Source organism: Corvus moneduloides, chromosome 3, assembly GCF_009650955.1.
Source record: "Corvus moneduloides isolate bCorMon1 chromosome 3, bCorMon1.pri, whole genome shotgun sequence".
Taxonomy (NCBI): domain Eukaryota; kingdom Metazoa; phylum Chordata; class Aves; order Passeriformes; family Corvidae; genus Corvus; species Corvus moneduloides.
The window spans coordinates 60,666,732-60,684,222 of record NC_045478.1 but is presented as its reverse complement, the minus strand read 5'-3'; positions in this window follow the sequence as shown (position 1 = coordinate 60,684,222).

The following is a 17,491-nucleotide window of genomic DNA, read 5'->3' as shown; positions in this document are numbered from 1 at the left end:
ATCAGCATGGCAGTAATCAAATTGCTTGGTTGCTCTGTATCACAAGTAGGGAACACATCATAGAAATAAAGAGGGACATTCACACACAGGTGAAATCTGCTAGTCAGGGAATAGCCATAGTAACAAGCTTGCGTGAAACATATTCTTTTCACTTTCCTGCTTCCAGGGACCCACTTAGTTTGGTATACTTAGACACTCTGCATCTCCACTTGTCAGTCAAGCCACCATCTGCTCCTAGTCCCTGTAACCCCTTCCAGGTTCCTATGTACCCCCACATATTTTCAAATCCCTTCTACTTCAAAGAGTTTGAACAACCTCTGATCCTTTCCCTTCTGCTTTGAGCATGTCCCAGCTCCACATTATGCTGGCTGAGGAAGTGCTGGCCTGTTAAAAGGTTATGTCTACATCATATTTTGAAGACAGATGCAAGTTTGCTTCAAGCTGGTGGGAAGCGAGCCAGTTTGGATGCAGAGGCCACGTGACTGCATTATCAGCATAATGCTGAGCTTGATGCAATAAGCCTGACGGAGAAACAGAATATATTAGCTGAGCTTCAGTCAGTGCAGAGCTCAGGCAAAGCAAGCTTACATCTGTCTGCAATCTGTCAGGCAGCTCCATATTGTTCCTGAATCTCATAATTCCCCCTTCAGTCTTAATAGCCCACACACAAACTGAAGCAGGGACAGAAAGCCATTCTGTTTGCTTTCTAACAGATGAATTTGCTGATACCAGGCTTCTGTCAGAAATGGCACACCTGCATGGAGCTCTACTCCGCTGTGCTGCCATTTCTATCATAGGAACCAGGTCTACATTTGCCAGAAAGCTTTTATACTCCACATCTATATTTACATTTGTTCAGTTACCAGTAAGAGATTATTTTCTGCACTGCTACCTTTCTCCACCCACTGAGAATCAGCTTGAGCGCCACAAAACATTTATTACAAAAAAAGATTTGCAATTCTCGTTCCATTTTCGGTCTGTCCAAAAACACAAGAGTTCTGATAAAATAAGACTCGCAAAAGCACTACTTGCTTTCAGTGGTCCAGCACTGCTTAGGATGAAACCCACAGTTAGCGATTTTGAAACACATCAATAGAAAATAAAGAGACTTTATTAATCCTTAGGACCATATACCCCTCAGAGATTTTACATGCTACTTTTCCCAAAGTCCATTTTCAATGTTACACTTATTGAACATAAAGATTGGACACTGTTATACAGCCAGCTGCCACACAATCTGGCCACTGAAGGCCTTTCTTTAATAAAACTTTGAAGACCCCTGGCTTGGACTTCTCTGTGGACAAGCATTTTCTCTTTTCCCACCCCGCCAAGGAATCCCTGATATATAAAACTATCTTCCTCAAGGAGACACAGCCCTAATGCCCTGAAGTGACTGCCTAATGCTTAGGTTACTGCACTGATCATATGACAGTCTTGATCACTTTTTGCATGTTGTTCTCCAATATGTCTGTAAATTCCTCTCTCAAATCACAAAAATCATCTTTGAGAATTATTCATTATCCATGTTGCTTTGTTCTGTAGGAAGTGAGGGTGTTCTCCAACAAAAGGTGTCTAGCTTCTCAATGGACCTATAGAGATTATTAATCCTTAAGTAGCATCCAAATTCAATGAAATTAAGAAAATGAGAAGATGCAAAGAGGTTTCCAAGAACAGGTACTCACTGCAAAATCTAAAATACTGGTCTGCCCCTCTCCCTGTGCCTCCAGAAACATGCAGTGGCAGTTGGTCCAGGCTAGAGCAAACCACACAACCATCTTCAGGTTAAAGGAGAGGGCGACAGGACCAGCATGTTCATGGCTCAATGGTACCTGGTTCTCTTTTATGAATCCCAACCTCATTTATCCTTGTAACACAGAATTCATCACATCTCTTGCAGGCATGTGCATCTGGCTTGACTGAATTTCCACTGTGTCAATCTGCTTCTCAAATCCTTTCAGCCAGCGAAGAACACCGGTGATACCTGAGCGGAAACAAAGACGACAAAAATACTCTGGGCCGTTTTGCAGTGGGAAATTATTTCTTCTTTTGTTTTGGTCAGAAAGGTCTGACAAAAAGTCTACCCCAAGAATCTTCTCTGTCTTCTGTCTTACACATCTCTCTAAACCCAAATAGTTTAAACCTGAAATAATGGCAAATTTTTTTTTTTTGTATGAAAGGCCTAGACATCTGAACACCTGTCTTTTTGTTGACAAAAAAGCCTGTTCGGTCTAAATCTTGGCGTAGAGATAGGCAGCTCCTGACAGAATTGCTCCTGAAGTATTGTCCTGTGACTGTACTCCAGCATCTTGCCTCGGCTCTTCAGGCTGGAGCACTGCTTCTGCACTGTTATCCCAGCTCCACAAGCCCTTGGAGAGCTCCTCAGCATTGCCTACAGTATATGGGTGGTCAGGGATGGCTGCTTATCCCTGCATCTCTTGCAGAGTGAGATGACACCTGCGAGTGTATCCCTCACTACTCCTCACAGGCACCTCCCAAATTTCCCAAGCATGGAGAGACCAGACACAAGCTGTGGTAGCATGGGGAGCAGGAAAGATTCTCCTCAGGAGCAACAAGGAGATGAGATATATGGGTGCAGCCATAAGCTTTAAAGCTCACAGGAATCAACCCGACATTTTTTGGCCTGGCACAAAACCTCATCTGTCTTCTGCTTGAGAAATGTGATACAGGCAATGAACCAGCACTGCCCTGGTCGCAATGCCCAGGCGCTACAAAAAACTCCCAGCCCTGCTTGGAGTGTGCTGAGACAGCTATTTGAGCAGAAATGAATCCTGCTTCAGCAAATGCCTAGCCAGGAGCTAGGCTCCATTGGGGTTCCATCCCACCCCCAGCCAGGAGCATCCCCAGCCCTGGGAGTCTCTCAAGGGATGGGCACAGAGCCTGCAGAAGGGCCTGCTTTGGTGGGGCCCATGGCTGGGCAGGGCTGTGGGGAGCTGGAGACCAGCCCTGCTGCAGCATGGCTGGAGCAGGGGCTGACAGCCCTGAGGGCTGATGTCGGGTGCTAGGCTGTGGTGAGCCCCTGGGGGCTGGCAGGGACAGTCAGGGTTGGGGGTGCCCTTGGGGGCCTGTCAGCAGATTTTTTTGTCAAATTTCTGTTCTCAGAAACTTTTCTCTCATCTGGACATGTTGATGGTCTTTTGTTCCATCTTCCTCAGCACTCCCTGACCTTGCTTCGCTGTAGGAACTCACTGTGGATCACGCTTGCTCACTAGTGGCACTAAAGCAGCCACCTCTTTGAGACGCACGTGTTTGGCAGCCTTATTGCACAGCCCCCCAGCCCTGCCTTTGGAGAGATTGGTGCCACAGTGAGGAGGTGCACTGCATCATGCCTGCCTGCAGCTCCAGCAACAGGAATTCCTCACCTTTCCCCCCATGGGCTCCCAGCTTCCTTCTGACTACCTCCTTTGTCAAGACAGACTCCCTGAATCAAAAAAAATCCCCATTCCCTGGGCTCAGAAGCAGAAGTCACTGCCCTGCCCTTCAGAGCTGCACCTGAGGGCCTACTGCTGTGTCTCCTTTTCTACCCACCGTGGTCTCAGCTACAGCTGCCCCAGAGCTGCCATGACCTGGGAGGCCATTTCACAGCCATGCCACATCTCCCTGCCTCAGCACTGTGCTGTGTCTGCTTTACAACCCATTTTTCAGCCATCAAGTTTTAGTCAAAAGTTTCTACTACAGGTTACAACAGCTTCTTCCAGATGCTGGCTCATTTACAAGAAATGGGTTAGCCTTCACCAACCTTACTCATTGTTAACCCTCCCTGACTCATGCTCCAGTTCGGAGAGTTCAGTCCTGTCATGCTCTGATGGCATTTTATTTTAAGTGCATCAATATTTTGAGTGGAAGGACCTACTTTTAAGTTAGATGGAAGGAGAGGAGGAGTTAAGGTTCTTCCTGGCTAAAAGGCCAACTTTGATACACCCAGGGAACAAGGAGATGAAGCCTATTCAGCTGAGGATCTCACAGAATTGAAAGCATGAAATACTCCACGTTTTTTAAAAGATGGAAACAGATATAGAACATCTTTTTGTCAAGAAAAGGGAAAAAAGCCATTGGAAAGGAATATAGACTTTAGTGAATGAATTGGCATATGAAGAATGTGGTTAGGACTAGGTGAGGAGACATGGGGCAGGTGGATGGGAATAATCACTAGAGAAAGCTGTTTCACAGCATCTGTAGCAGAGTTGAAAAGACAGACCTGCCACTCCACAGCTGATTTAGTCCACGCTGAATCTGAACTCTAATGAAGCTCATTTTCACAATATCTTGTAACAAGGAGTCCTATGTGACAGTTATGTATTTGCCCTTTAGTTTCACAATTCCCTATTTTTAAATATATTTTGTTGCCATTAGTTTGACCGCCCCTAACACTAAATCACTGCTGCTCCGGCATTCAGTGCAGAACTGCCTTGTGAAATGCCTCACTCAGTAATTGCCTTCACTGCCCTTTCTTCGCAAGGCCATCATTACTGTTTGCCTCCCAGGTCTGCAAATCTGCCAGCAGCTCCCAAAGTTGTCTCCCAACCTCACATTTCAGTGACCTCATCTCTGCAGGCCACAGTCTCTCTCACACTTGACATAAGCTCAGATCAACAAATCCGCTCCCCTAAAGCACAGATAATTATACTCCTCTACTGCCAGGAAGCTCTAGTACATCCTAGTGAATCAAATGTGGAACAAACCTAGATCTTTGCCAACAGGTGCAATCTTTGTTTCTGTAGATGTCTATGTGCATCTTCAGTCGGAGTGTGAACGTCCTTGGGGCTTGCCTGTGCAACAGAAGTTTGTCCCAGGCACCCTTTCATGATCATTGCAAGAGATTAAAATTTTTGAGTTGTGACAAGAAAGAGTGAATTTGGTTCTGTCTCCATAGAGTCTCACTCAATTGCTTTTGGATACAACCAAGGTTCAAATTCCTTTCAAAATCATTAAGCTGCATTTTCAGTGGGACAAAGCTTACCTGAAGGTAAAGAACTTGCGCTGCAATGAGATAAAAAGAACGCACTCTCATGGAGAAATAAATGCTTAAAGGATAGGACACAAAGAATAAAGTCCTTGGAGGAAGATCACCAGTGGAGCCCCACTAGGCTGTAATACATGTTGTTATTATTATATATTATATACAGTGTATTCCCACAGGATTTTGTGCTGATTGATCTAGTCCTAAGTGACCTGGAAAGTGGGATGAGATGAAGGAACAAAGTTTGCTGATAATAATGAGTTATTCAAAGAAGTCAATTTAGAGCCAACTGCTAAGAGCTGCAGAGGGATATCATAATGCAGAATGACTTGGAAATAAAAATGCAGTTGAATTCAATATTGATAAATGTAAAGTAATGCACATGGGAGAAAAAGCCCAACTATACATATGCAATGATAGTTGCCAAAGTAGCTGTTTCTACCGTGGAAAGAAATCTTGAGGTTATTATAGAGAGGTCTATGAAAATGTCACCTCAGTGCTCAGTAGCATTTAAAAAAGCAAATCAAATATTAGGAAAGAAATTAAGACCAAATCAGAAAATAGCATGAAGTTGCTGCACAGATTTACTGTGTGACTGCGTTTGAATAGTGTGAGCTGTTCTGTCCCCATCCTCCCAGCTCAAAAAGTGTATGGGGAAAGAATAAAAGATGCTGCAAAATATGGAACAGTTTTGGTGTGAGAAATGGTCAACAAGACCAGGAACCTTTGTCTGGGAGAAGAGAAAACCAGGGAGAGCACATGATAAATGTCTAAATAATCTTAAGTGGCTCGAAGGAAGCAGATGGAGAATAAGTGTTCCCTGTCTTCCAATATAGAACTAAATGCAATCGGTAGTGGTAGTTTCAAATAAAGCAAAAGGAGGTAACTTTTCAAACTACACATCAGCTGTGTAACTCATTGCCACAGGAGGCTGCAGGCACAAAAGGTCTCTGTGGGCTTAAAAGACTCAGGCAAAGGGAGTCTATTGAGAATTCCTGGATATGGAACTCGGAGTTTTCCAAAGATGCAGACCTTGGGAGTGTGAGGAGTGTGAGAAAGGGGTCTGGCAGCATGGCTGTGTCCTTGCTCTGTTTCTCCATGCCTTTTCCTGCTGTGCATCCACTATTGCCCAGTGCTGATGATCTGTGGTGGACCAACTACAAAAGTTCTGGTGATTTATGGTTGTCCCCTTAAGGGACCACAGTAGGTCCCAAAGCTCACCCTTTCCTCCTTGGAAGTGAGTGAGGCAAACTTAGCTCTGATGCCTATTTTATGCTGGAATAAAATATAGTTTGGTCTAAGTCAGAAGGAAGGTGTAAGCTGTGTGACTTGGATTAATTTGGTATTCAGTGGGTGTGCGAATGATGACATACCCACCAATGGAACAGATGGTCTGGGCAGCAGAAAAAATAACCAGATAGCTATAAAATAAAGCAAGCTCCTTCTAGGCAAGTTCTTATCTTCATTTCACCTAAATAAACCTGAAACAATTTCATTGAAAGGACTGAGCTATTTACCTCTTTCACTTGAGGTATATGTTGTGTCTTTGCCTAATTTGGGCCCTCAATGGAATTTACTTGCTGGAAATTCATCTTCTTTCTCCAGATTGAATTTGGGTTCTTGTGTTATTAAACAGCTTGTTGAATCTCTTATACAGTGTCATGAAGCAACATCTAGACTGATTTCCAGAAAGCTGAAATCAGTCTTACATGAATTTCTCCTCATCCTTGTGCATCCTGGGTGTGGCAGCTGGGATAAAGAGATCCTGAGGCTGATGAGGTGGGAATGATACTTAAGTCTCTGCAGGCACTGCTTGGCACCATGGGCAAGCAAAAACTCTGAAACCTCTTTAACTTGAGCTAAATCAATCTAGAAGTTGTTGAACAACAGCAAAGGTATCAGTCCTTAAATAAAACTACAACCCTAGACTGCAGTAAAAATACATCCCTAAGAGATGCATCCACTGTCTCTCCTTTTCTTCTCCTGCCTTTTCCACACACCCCACACAGCTCTTTGTGCTGTGGCTGTACTGGTGTTGGAGGCAGGCCTCAGAGATAACAGCCAGAGTTGCATAAGGAATTTATCAGATGGGTTCCAAAGCAAAAAAACTGTTACATGCCCTTAAGTTATAGCAAGATAAATAATGAGAATAAATAATGAATTTTAAAAATATTCAGGTTTTAAAAGTAATATTAAAATTGAGAGCTCTGTGTAAGAGCTTTATCCCAGAATATTTTCCACATTGCAGAATACATTTTCTCTATTTTCATGTAATCTGATAAACATAGTTTCTGTTGTGCTAAGCATGAATGTTTGTCAATACCAACTTTAAGTAATAAGAAGCTGATTTGGTTGCAGGAAAAAAGAATGAGTCATCCAGCTGAACAAAAAACACTGCATTCTTGTAAATGTATCCTGTAAATCTGTATACTTACACATAAATAAGCCTAAGATATGATGATGCTATATTGTTTCCAAGTAGAAACGGTATCCAGATCTCTGTGTGGGTGGATAGGTAGTGGGTGGATATAATAAAAACCTCTATGATGTATTGTACATATCCCTCTGTTGTTTTCAAATACGGTTCTGAATTATTAATACCTAAAAATGGAATTGTCCAGTTCTGCCCTTATGCATCATTGTTTACTTCAATAAACCTAAATTTAGCAGGAGATGGTGAATATTTAATTGTGCAGCATAAATAATGACAATTCCCAACCATTCTGGAAAGTCCCTGTTTCAGAGATGGCAAGTGCTTAATTTTATGTTTTATTGCTGTACTCTGCTGCTAAAGTCTTCTGATTCATGACTCAGCCACTTGATATGCTGAGTTGAACTCCTCACTTTCACAAACCAGGGGGAGAACACAGAGGGATCTCTGACTCTATCCTTCATATCTAGGGCATCGTTTACCAAGCAGATGCAAACAAGTACCCAAAGCCCTAACTTCAGCTTACCTTTTACTTCAGGACCCACTAGTGGAAGATGCTGAGTCTTCTGCTCATTGTTTCCTTGACTGGTTGACACAAACCAGGCCTTCTTGCCTGTCCCATCTGTGTTTTTCTTTGAGTGCTGCCTAGAAGGAAAGCCATGTGCCTGTCCATGGGAGGGGCCCAGTGCATTTTTGCCTGACACCCCAGACAGTGGAGGTATGGCTGCCTGTGCTAAGGATGCACCCTCAAAGCCAGACACGAAGTTCCTCAAGTGGTTTGTAGCGCAGGATCTGCCCAGCTTGTGAAGGCAGCTACTGATAGGAGATGCACTGACAGAGGCAATGTTGATCTCCTCTAGTTTTTGTCTGCAATGCTTTTCCCTCTTCTTTTTGGCACTGGCACATGTCTGATGCCTCTCCTTCACTCCCTTTGATCTACACCTGAGTGTTTTGCAGTTATGAAAATCTGTGGTTAAGGCATAATTGGGCTGTTTCCTTACTCCAGATCTCCGGTAAGTCCATGGCCTCTTCCAAAATCCAAATGGGTTTCATAATGCTAGATCACTCAAGGAAAACATAAAAACATCATTCATTTTGTTGTGGGCCAGCATGCAAATGTGCAGCTGTGTGCAGTGGGGCTGTGCTGGGGGCATATAGATTTGCTGAAATCACAGAAACATCCTGGGAGAGTTGCTAAGCACCTCCAGCAAGCTCTGCTCTCCCCTGCAGCACAGCAGCCTTCCCTCCTCCCTAACATAAAGGTGTTCTGGGCTGGGGAGAGGTTGCATGGCCCCTGTCTGGCCCCAAATGCATCCCTAAAAACATCAGGATCCCTTGACACCTGCTGATACAGGAGCCAGTGCAGTACCTGCCCCTATGGGGGACACAGCCTAAACCCTCTCTGCACGCTCAGGGTCTTTCCCCCTGTGTGTGCACAACCTATCTAGAGGGGACTGTGCCAGCTGAAACCACACAATCACAGTTTTTTAAATAAAACAGAAAGCTGAAGTCGGCCTCAGACCTCAGCGTGTCACTGCTCGGTCTGGAATACTAAATATAGTCCATATTTTGTAGGTCTAAGGAGATTCATCCCTATGAATGAAAGGGCTTCACCATTCATCTGCTCCCTTTTCTGTATACAGCCACATCTACCTCTATGACTTTAGTCCTTCTTTGTTCACTGCCATGCACTCTACTAGCAAGGGATAGGCAGAACCAGAGAAAACTCCACATTTATTAGTCTTTTTAAAATTGCCTGTGTGCTATTGTAGGAGTACACTGACTGCCCCTGGTTGCAACTTCCTCTTCCCAAAACACATCAAACAGGGGCCAATGCATAGTCTGGGAACACATTTGCATAGAGCTTGTGAGCATGGCTGGGGGTTTAACGGAGGCAGTGTCAGGAAAAAGGATTCTACAGAATGATAGACGAGCAGATACAAAGGCACACTGCATGTTTCTTACACATCAGTTTGTATCTTAATTCCTATCAAGACTGAATATCCAGGTAATTAAAACCTACCCAAGGTAGCAGAGCATTCTCCCTATCATTTCTTCACAGAACTTCAGAGATGCAGAGATGCCATCTTTTGATTTTCATTCACTTGTCCTAAACACACTATACAAAATGGCCTACCTAAAAGTGAAATTATTTCTAAAACACATTTCTTAAGCATAAAGGAATAAAATGTCATTATTTCACATTGCACCCACTTTGTTACCCCTCCAGTGTAACGTGAATTACGAATCCTGAAATTTCACACTTCCATTTGTAGACAATGGTAAGCAATTTTAACATTATAGTTACTGCACCTGGTCTGGGTCAGGTCTGCAGCTTCATCTACAGTGCAGATAAAAGCGTTAATGTCTATATTTTGTTTCACAGAATCCTATGCACACTGTATAACTTCCATGGGGAGGGGATTGAAAGCAGTGCCCCAGACAGGAATTATGAAAAGGTCTCTGAGTGTGATTGCAAAACTGGAGATTGACAGAGATAACTGGAATTGAATAGAGAATGTTATTAATACCAGAAGAGCAGGGAGTGCTTGCTAACCTGGTAACAAGGCATATTATTGTGCTGAAGAAGTATGAAGCAAAACTAAATAAAACATGTTTGAATTATCCTTTTAGAGCATACTGAGGAATGAGTGGCCACAGAGGTAATACAGAGCATGGTAAAGATATTTTACAGCAATATATTGCAATTGCAGATTGCGAGACTATTTTTTAAAGTGAAGGACTTCAAAGTCTATCCTCAGAGGTGCTGCATGACTGCTTGTAAAGTAGTGTCATGGTTTAAGCCCAGCCAGCAACCAAGCCACAGGCAGCTGCTCGCTCACTCTCCCACCAGCTGGATTCAGGAGAAAATCAGAAGGGTAAAAGCTGGAGAACTCGTGGGTTGAGATAAAGACAGGTTAATAGGGAAAGCAAAAGCTGTGCACGCAAGCAAAGCAAAACAAGGCACTAATCCCCTGTTTCCCATGGGCAGGCAGGTGTTCAGCCATCTCCAGGAGAGCAGGGCCCCATCACGTGCAATGGTTACTTGGGAAGAAAAACGCCATCACTCCAAATGTCCCCTCCTTCCTCCTTCTTCCCCCCACTTTAATCCTGAGCATGATATCATATGGTCTGGAATATCCCTTTGGTCAGTTTGGGCACCTGTCCTGGATGTGTCTACTCCCAATTTCCCATAAACCCCCAGCCTCCTTGCCAGTGTGACAGTACAAAAGGAGAAAGAAAAGGCCTTGGCTCTGCGTGAGCCCTGCTCAGCAGTAACAAAAACATCTTTGTTATCAGCCCTGTGTTCAGCACAAATCCAAAACACAGCCCCATACTAACACAAACAGGTAAGTTGCCTAGTCTATAAAGAGCTTGGATGCTTTCAGCTCATATATAATACATAGTTCTGGCCTCATATGGGTTAATTACAACATCTGAGGGCAGATAGGAAACTCTTCTTTTAATATATTACAGTAATCTTTTCTCACTCTCAGGTAGTTTATGCCTCAAATGCAAACCTTCTTTTTTTTTTTTTTTAGGAATTAATTCAACTGATATTGAAGTCAATTTCAGTTTACTGATGGAGCTTGCTGATAACTTTTTTACCACTGGCAGCATCCCAGCTGATGATGGTTATCAAGACTTTTTAACAGTAATTCTGGATTTTTCGATGTTGTTGAAAAGCAGGTGGGAGGAATAGCACAGTTACTCGTGCATTTGTATAAGACATAAAAAGTGCAGTTAAAACTCCATTCCTAAGATAAAGTGACAATTTCCACCATGAGGATAAAGTCCACCCATCAATATCATCTTCAGGATAGAGCCTAAGGCTAAAGAATGAACTCTTGCATCCTCCAAGAACCACCTTAAATATTATTCTCCCTGCCTTTCAAAAGAGATATTCCTCTTGAGCCTTGCCTTCTCTGGGAAAAAAAAAAAACGTAAATACATTTACAATACATACAAATATACGCATATTTCTTTATTTATATATAGAACAGAAACAAGACCCTATTAAAAGAAAACCAAAACGTATTAAAACAAAGCAGTGCTCCAAATGCACAATTTCCCCCAAGAGAGCCATGAGTCTGAGCTGTTAGTGGCAAATAGCAGATCCATCACTTCAGACTTGTGCTTGGATATTGCTATGAAGAAAGTAAAATGAAAAGCCACATGGAACATAATGGAGCACTCACTCTCCATGTGCCAGAATCACCGAACAAGTAAGTGAGAACACCCTCATAAGAATGGAGAGGTTGGCACAACTCTGAGCTAGAGTACCTGCAGGCTTCAGGTAACATGCTGGAGTGACAATAACAACGTGCTTCATCATGTCCCAAACATGTAGATTGTTTGCAGGACACAAATTGAGGAGGAAGCACGGGGACCACAAGATTTTCCACTCCGATAGAGAGTCCACTCATTTCCCTCATCTTCCAAACAGCATCTCTCTGTCTCTGATCAGGTCCTGTAACTTCTCTTCTCCCAGTGAGAACCTGGTTGCTTAGTAAATGCCACATTGACATCCAGCTTTCAAACCCACCTCTACCTTAACTCATGCCAACTCAACTCTGCTGTGCAGGCAACCTCAAGGCTGCCCCAGCTCTTGGAACGTTTTGGCTATCTAGAGGACTGGTTGGCTTTGTGTGGAGGTAGTGCTAGGTGGCATCTGGGGGACAATATTCAGGTTTCCAAGTAAAATTTGGGAGTGGGGCTGTGTACGTCTGTAGGACATGGTTAGGTGCAGGTTAAGGGGCAGAGCTGGGGTAACCTGTGTGGTGCAAATGGGTTGGCAGAAAAAAATTTGGAGTGCAATGACTCAAGATCTGGCTAAGCTGCTTCAGCTCCTTTCCTTCAGCTTGACTGAGCTAGAGATGGTCTGGCTTAACTGAAGTCTTCTTGAGCAACTCTCCACACCGTGGCAAGCCTGATCCACAAACAATTCAGGAAAAGGGATGCAGAAAACTCTGATCTCAATCTACATCTTTCCAGAGCAGACCAGGATAAAAGTGCTGCGTTGTCATTGCCCAAATGAATCACAAGATTTTTTTCAATAAAAAGTATGGCAAATTATCAAATGAAATTTCTAAATTCTTATCCCATTATTTCAATGTAATCAAAGTTCAGAAAGATGCACAAACTTGTCACAGCTAGACAAGAAATAGTGCAACAGCCCTGGGACCTTACTGGGGAAAGGAGGCAAAACACAGCCTTTTCATGACCTTGGTGAGCAGGTTAATGCATTCTTTTACTTTCCACTGTACTGTATATAACAAAGGCTTTACACCCAGAAGTCTCTCTCCTCTTTTTGCCTAACCAGAATAAATCAAATAAAGGGTTGGGGTTTTTTAGTAGCATTAAGCCCAGATCACATTTAGCTGGGAGAAAGTTACGGGCCTGAAAGGGAGAACAGAGGCACACAAGCATGGACATCTGGTTGGAAGAGCTGGTCCCAACGTGCAGAGGAAGGAAAAGGGCTGTCAGGGTCTGTCCTGTTTGGTGGCACATGCTGTAGAAGATAGTGGAAGAGAGGGCAGGGGAAAAGGGAGTAGAGTGGTTATGTCCTGCTTGGGAGAAGCGAGGTGTGATGCTGGCTAGTGTAGGGAAGGAGAGAAAATTCATAAGGGCTGCGTCCTGTCTGAGAGAGACAGGGCACAACGACTATTGTCTTGGGGTGTTAGTCTTGGGGTGTAAGGAATGCAAAATTATTTCTAGTACAAATTAAAGGTACCTCTCAAAGCGCAGGGTCAGGCTTTTCCAACAGATCAAGCTCCACTTACTCAGTGTCCTGATCCAGAACGTGGATATCCTAGAGAAATAACTGCAAGAACAGCACTGAGGATCTTCTTCAGGATGTCAAAGGTATGGAAGGAATTCACTTAGAGAGAAATTCATGCCATTTTTTAAAAACTGTTGAATGTGGAAGTTGTTTAAGCAGATGTTCCCTTTATTCTTGTTGTCTAACAAGTGTTATATCCCGCAATTGCAAAATAATAACACTCCCTCAGATAAATAAGCAAAAAAACAACACGCTATTTCTCAGATTCTAAAGCTGAAGGGTTGTGTAGGCATGTTCCCAGTGTCTCTAGTTTTGAAAAGACAGCCTGGATTAGCATGGCTGCCTGGATGTTGAAAGGCCATGAGCTAGCTGGGGCACAGCAGGGTGACGGTTGCGCAACATGTCGCAAGGATTTGGCAGCTTTGTTTCAGGAGAAAATTATACTGGGTATTCATGCAGGCTACTGCTAAGCTCTTTAAAGCAATACACAGATTAATAAATAATTGAAACAGCTTAAAGGAATAGGAGGATAAATTTGCTGTAATCAAGGGATGCATGGTGCAAAATAAGGCAGGATCCCAAACTCCATTAAGAATAGGTGCATGACTAAGTGGTATCCTGACCAAAGGCAATGCCAGCCTACGGATAGGTGTCTTGTACTCACTAACAGCCTGCAGGTGCTTAAGCAATTTTTAAATGTGTAACACATCTGCCATTCCTTTCTGTGTCAAGACCAATGGAGAGACTAAGAGAGAATATCCAGAGGCCATGGAAGACCCAGACATCATGGAGTCAGATCCCGGATTTTAAATAGTCTTTGCCTTGAGATGATATTCCATCTCATGACATACTGAGTATGGAGTAACACCAGGAAAATGATCCTCAGACTTGAAGTTTCAGCAACAGCTCATGGAAAGTGAGTAAGCAAAGCTGAAATGCCCTATTAATACCATAGCTGACAAAACAACAGTAAAGTCTTTCCCTCTTTGCCATGCATGCTGTAGCTAAAAAATTAACTGGCTAATGGCATTATTCTTGAAAAAATATTACATTATTATTATTTTCCAGAAGGATGCTCACTCACAAAAATTGTATTTCCACTAAGGAGAGGAGAGTTTTGCTTCAGGAGCTTAAACATTTGTCTATGAAGTATGGAAATTACCTGAATATATTTCACCTGAGGTGAGTAACAATTACATAAATAAAATATTATTATACTGTGGTAAAATTGCTAATTCCTGTAAGCATTAAATTACATAATTCTTCTGCCCCTTTTCTTGGAAAAAACCCCAAGAGTAAACACATTGTTGCCTCCTCTGAATTGAAAAAGTTGATGATAGAAATGGAAAAGCTAAGGAATTAGAGGAGGGATCTTTTTTAACAACATTAAATAAAGCATATAAACCTTTCTGAGAGCTGTTCAAAAATACCAGAAAACCCTATAGCACATACCATTATCATTTTAATCTACCTCTTAAATAAACTGCCAATCCCACACACTATCCAAACTTTCCATACCATCTGGCAGGAAGTTTATACAGAACCTGAGAAAATTCCTCAGATTCCAGTCTGGATGGACCCAACAGTGTGATTTGTGAGGTTGATCTAACTAAGCAACACATTTCAATATTTGTCCCACCCATAGCCAAATTTCTTAGCCCTTGGGGAAGACTTTCATTTTTTATAGAGAGAAAGGAGAAGGGAAAATAAAAGGTATGCATTCCAGTATTTACCTAAGTATTAGGAATCTGAACACTTGTAGACTGTATGTTGGCAGAGACCAAGAGGTAGAAGTCTGGCCTGGCTGGAAAAGATCCGGCAAGATCTACTCTACAACACTTACTTAGATTAGAAGAACAAATAAATTCAGTAATTTTATCAAAATGAGCTATTGCAGTGTGTGCATGCTTTACAATCAAACAATAATAATGATGACATTCTACAGTCAAGTAGCTCCATAATATCCTATAGCAAAACCTCAGTAACTCTGCTGAGTATCATGTGAGTTCCAGTCAGCAATATGAGTTACCAGCAAAAGCCATCTCACTCAGATAGCTAACATTACACTGGTGACACGGGCTCAGGATTAGTCCTTTGGCTTTTCTGTAGCTGCTGGAGACGTAAAAATATGGGCAGGCTTTCAACTCCAGAAGTGCCAAGCCCATATGCACTACACAATAACTTGACTGTGCAAGGAAAGTCTTTTAAAATGGCTTCATGATTCAAATCGAATACACTCTTACTGTGAATTGCACCACTTCTAAGCACAGTTTCCCAGTTTCGGATATAAATAACTTCTGTACAATATTAGCAATGGGAAAACCACCTAGGTGAAAAGTATACTGCTCAATGCATTTAAACTGTGTTCAGTCAGAGCCCTTTACACTGGCTAAAACACTGTCTGGTTTAAGTAGGAATGTAGTATCTTCATCAAATAGAATCACAGAATCATAGAATGGTTTGAGTTGGAAAGGACCCTGAAATTCATCTGGTTCCAATCTTCCTGCCATGGGCAGGGACAACTTCCACAGACCAGGTTGCTCAAAGTCCCATTCAACTTGGCCTTGAAAACTGCTAGAGATGAGGCACCAGCAACTTCTCTGGGAAACCTGTTCCAGTGCTTCACCATCCTCACAATAGGGAATTTCTTTCTAATATCCAACTTAAATTTCCTCTCTTTCAGTTTGAACCCATCACTCCTCATCCTATCACCGCTCTTCCCGATGGAGAGTCCCTCTCCAGCTTCCTTGTAGGCCCCCTTCAGATACTGGAAGGTTGCTATGAGGTCTCCATTCTCTACTCCAGACTGAATAGCCCCAACTTTCTCAGCCTGTCTTCCCAGAGGAGTTGCACTAGTGCCCTTATCAATTTCGTGGCCCTCCTCTGGACTCGCTCCAACAGCTCCATGTCTGTCTTGTGCTGGGGGCACCAGAGCTGGATGCAGTACTACAGGTGAGGTTTCATGAGAACATAGTCAAGGAAGAAAATCATCTCCCTTGACCTGCTGGGCACACTCTTTTTGATGCAGCCCAGGATATATGTACCCCAAAAAAATATTATATGTGTGTATATATATATATATATATATATATATATTTATACACACAGACAAAAAGTCAGTATTGCTCAAGTCCAAGTATTTTCTTTTGCTCTAAAAGAAACACAGGAAGGGACAAACTGTTTTGGTCAAACCATGAACCTGCTGGAACCTTCATGTCCTGGCATAACTAAGCTTCAGGGGAGTTGTTTCTGAGGGTCTGAAATAAATGGTTTCCAGATTAGCCCAAATAAGAAGTGCAGAAACACTGAAAAAATGGTTGTTATCACAATATTTAAATTCCACATTTGAAGTTATAAAAAGTATTCATGCACATTTAAAAGGTATTTTTCAATAATATTACTAGCCAGTTCTGGAAATTGTAATATGCAATAGCTCACATTTGTATTCAAGCTATGGGCGCTTACTAAATAATAATGAAATCTGAAATGTTCGGAAAATTTTGACACTTACACTCCCTGAAATAAAGTCTATATCACATTTAGGACCTTTTTTGGTTAATGCAACCAGTGATCTTCATTGCACAATTACCCTGGGTAAGCTGTATCAAAATGCGAATATTCTCCCACCGTAGTGTATATACTGTGACAACACTTAAATTACAGAAAAAATGACTGGGATTTTTTATGCTGACACCCTGTGTGTTATTTGCTTAGCCAAGTTTATCACCTGTGAGGAAACATATGCATCCTTAGAGGCACATACCGAAGAACAGTAGGAAGAACATTGGAGGATTATTTGCATTCAAATCATTTTGCCCCAAGCTTCAATACAAAATCTGTGATTTGCAGCCCAATTTAAAGAAAATCCCACTCTCTCATCTGTCTAAGTTAATTTAACAGCCCTCCTGCTTTGAAGTCCAGAAAGACTTTTTAAATGAAGATAGAAGTAAAATGCTTGGGATAAAACTCATCTAAGCGCTCCAGCTAACAGGCCAGTTACGACACACCTAAAATCCATTTCTCCACTGGCAGCAAAGCAGAAACACCACTAAAGCACGCCACTGATTTCACCTGGAGAGACCTGTGTGTGTGACCTACAATGCAACTGCTAGAATTGTACAGTCAGAGTGCTTAAAAAAACCCCCACAGATATACAAATACAGAAATCAAAGGCGAACACAGATCAACAGCAAAAGAGGAACTAAATTGTACTGAGTGAGAAAGCAGACAACAATATTTTTAATTGCATCATTTAATTATTCAATGCAATGATCTCAAAGTGTATTGTTAATTAATTATT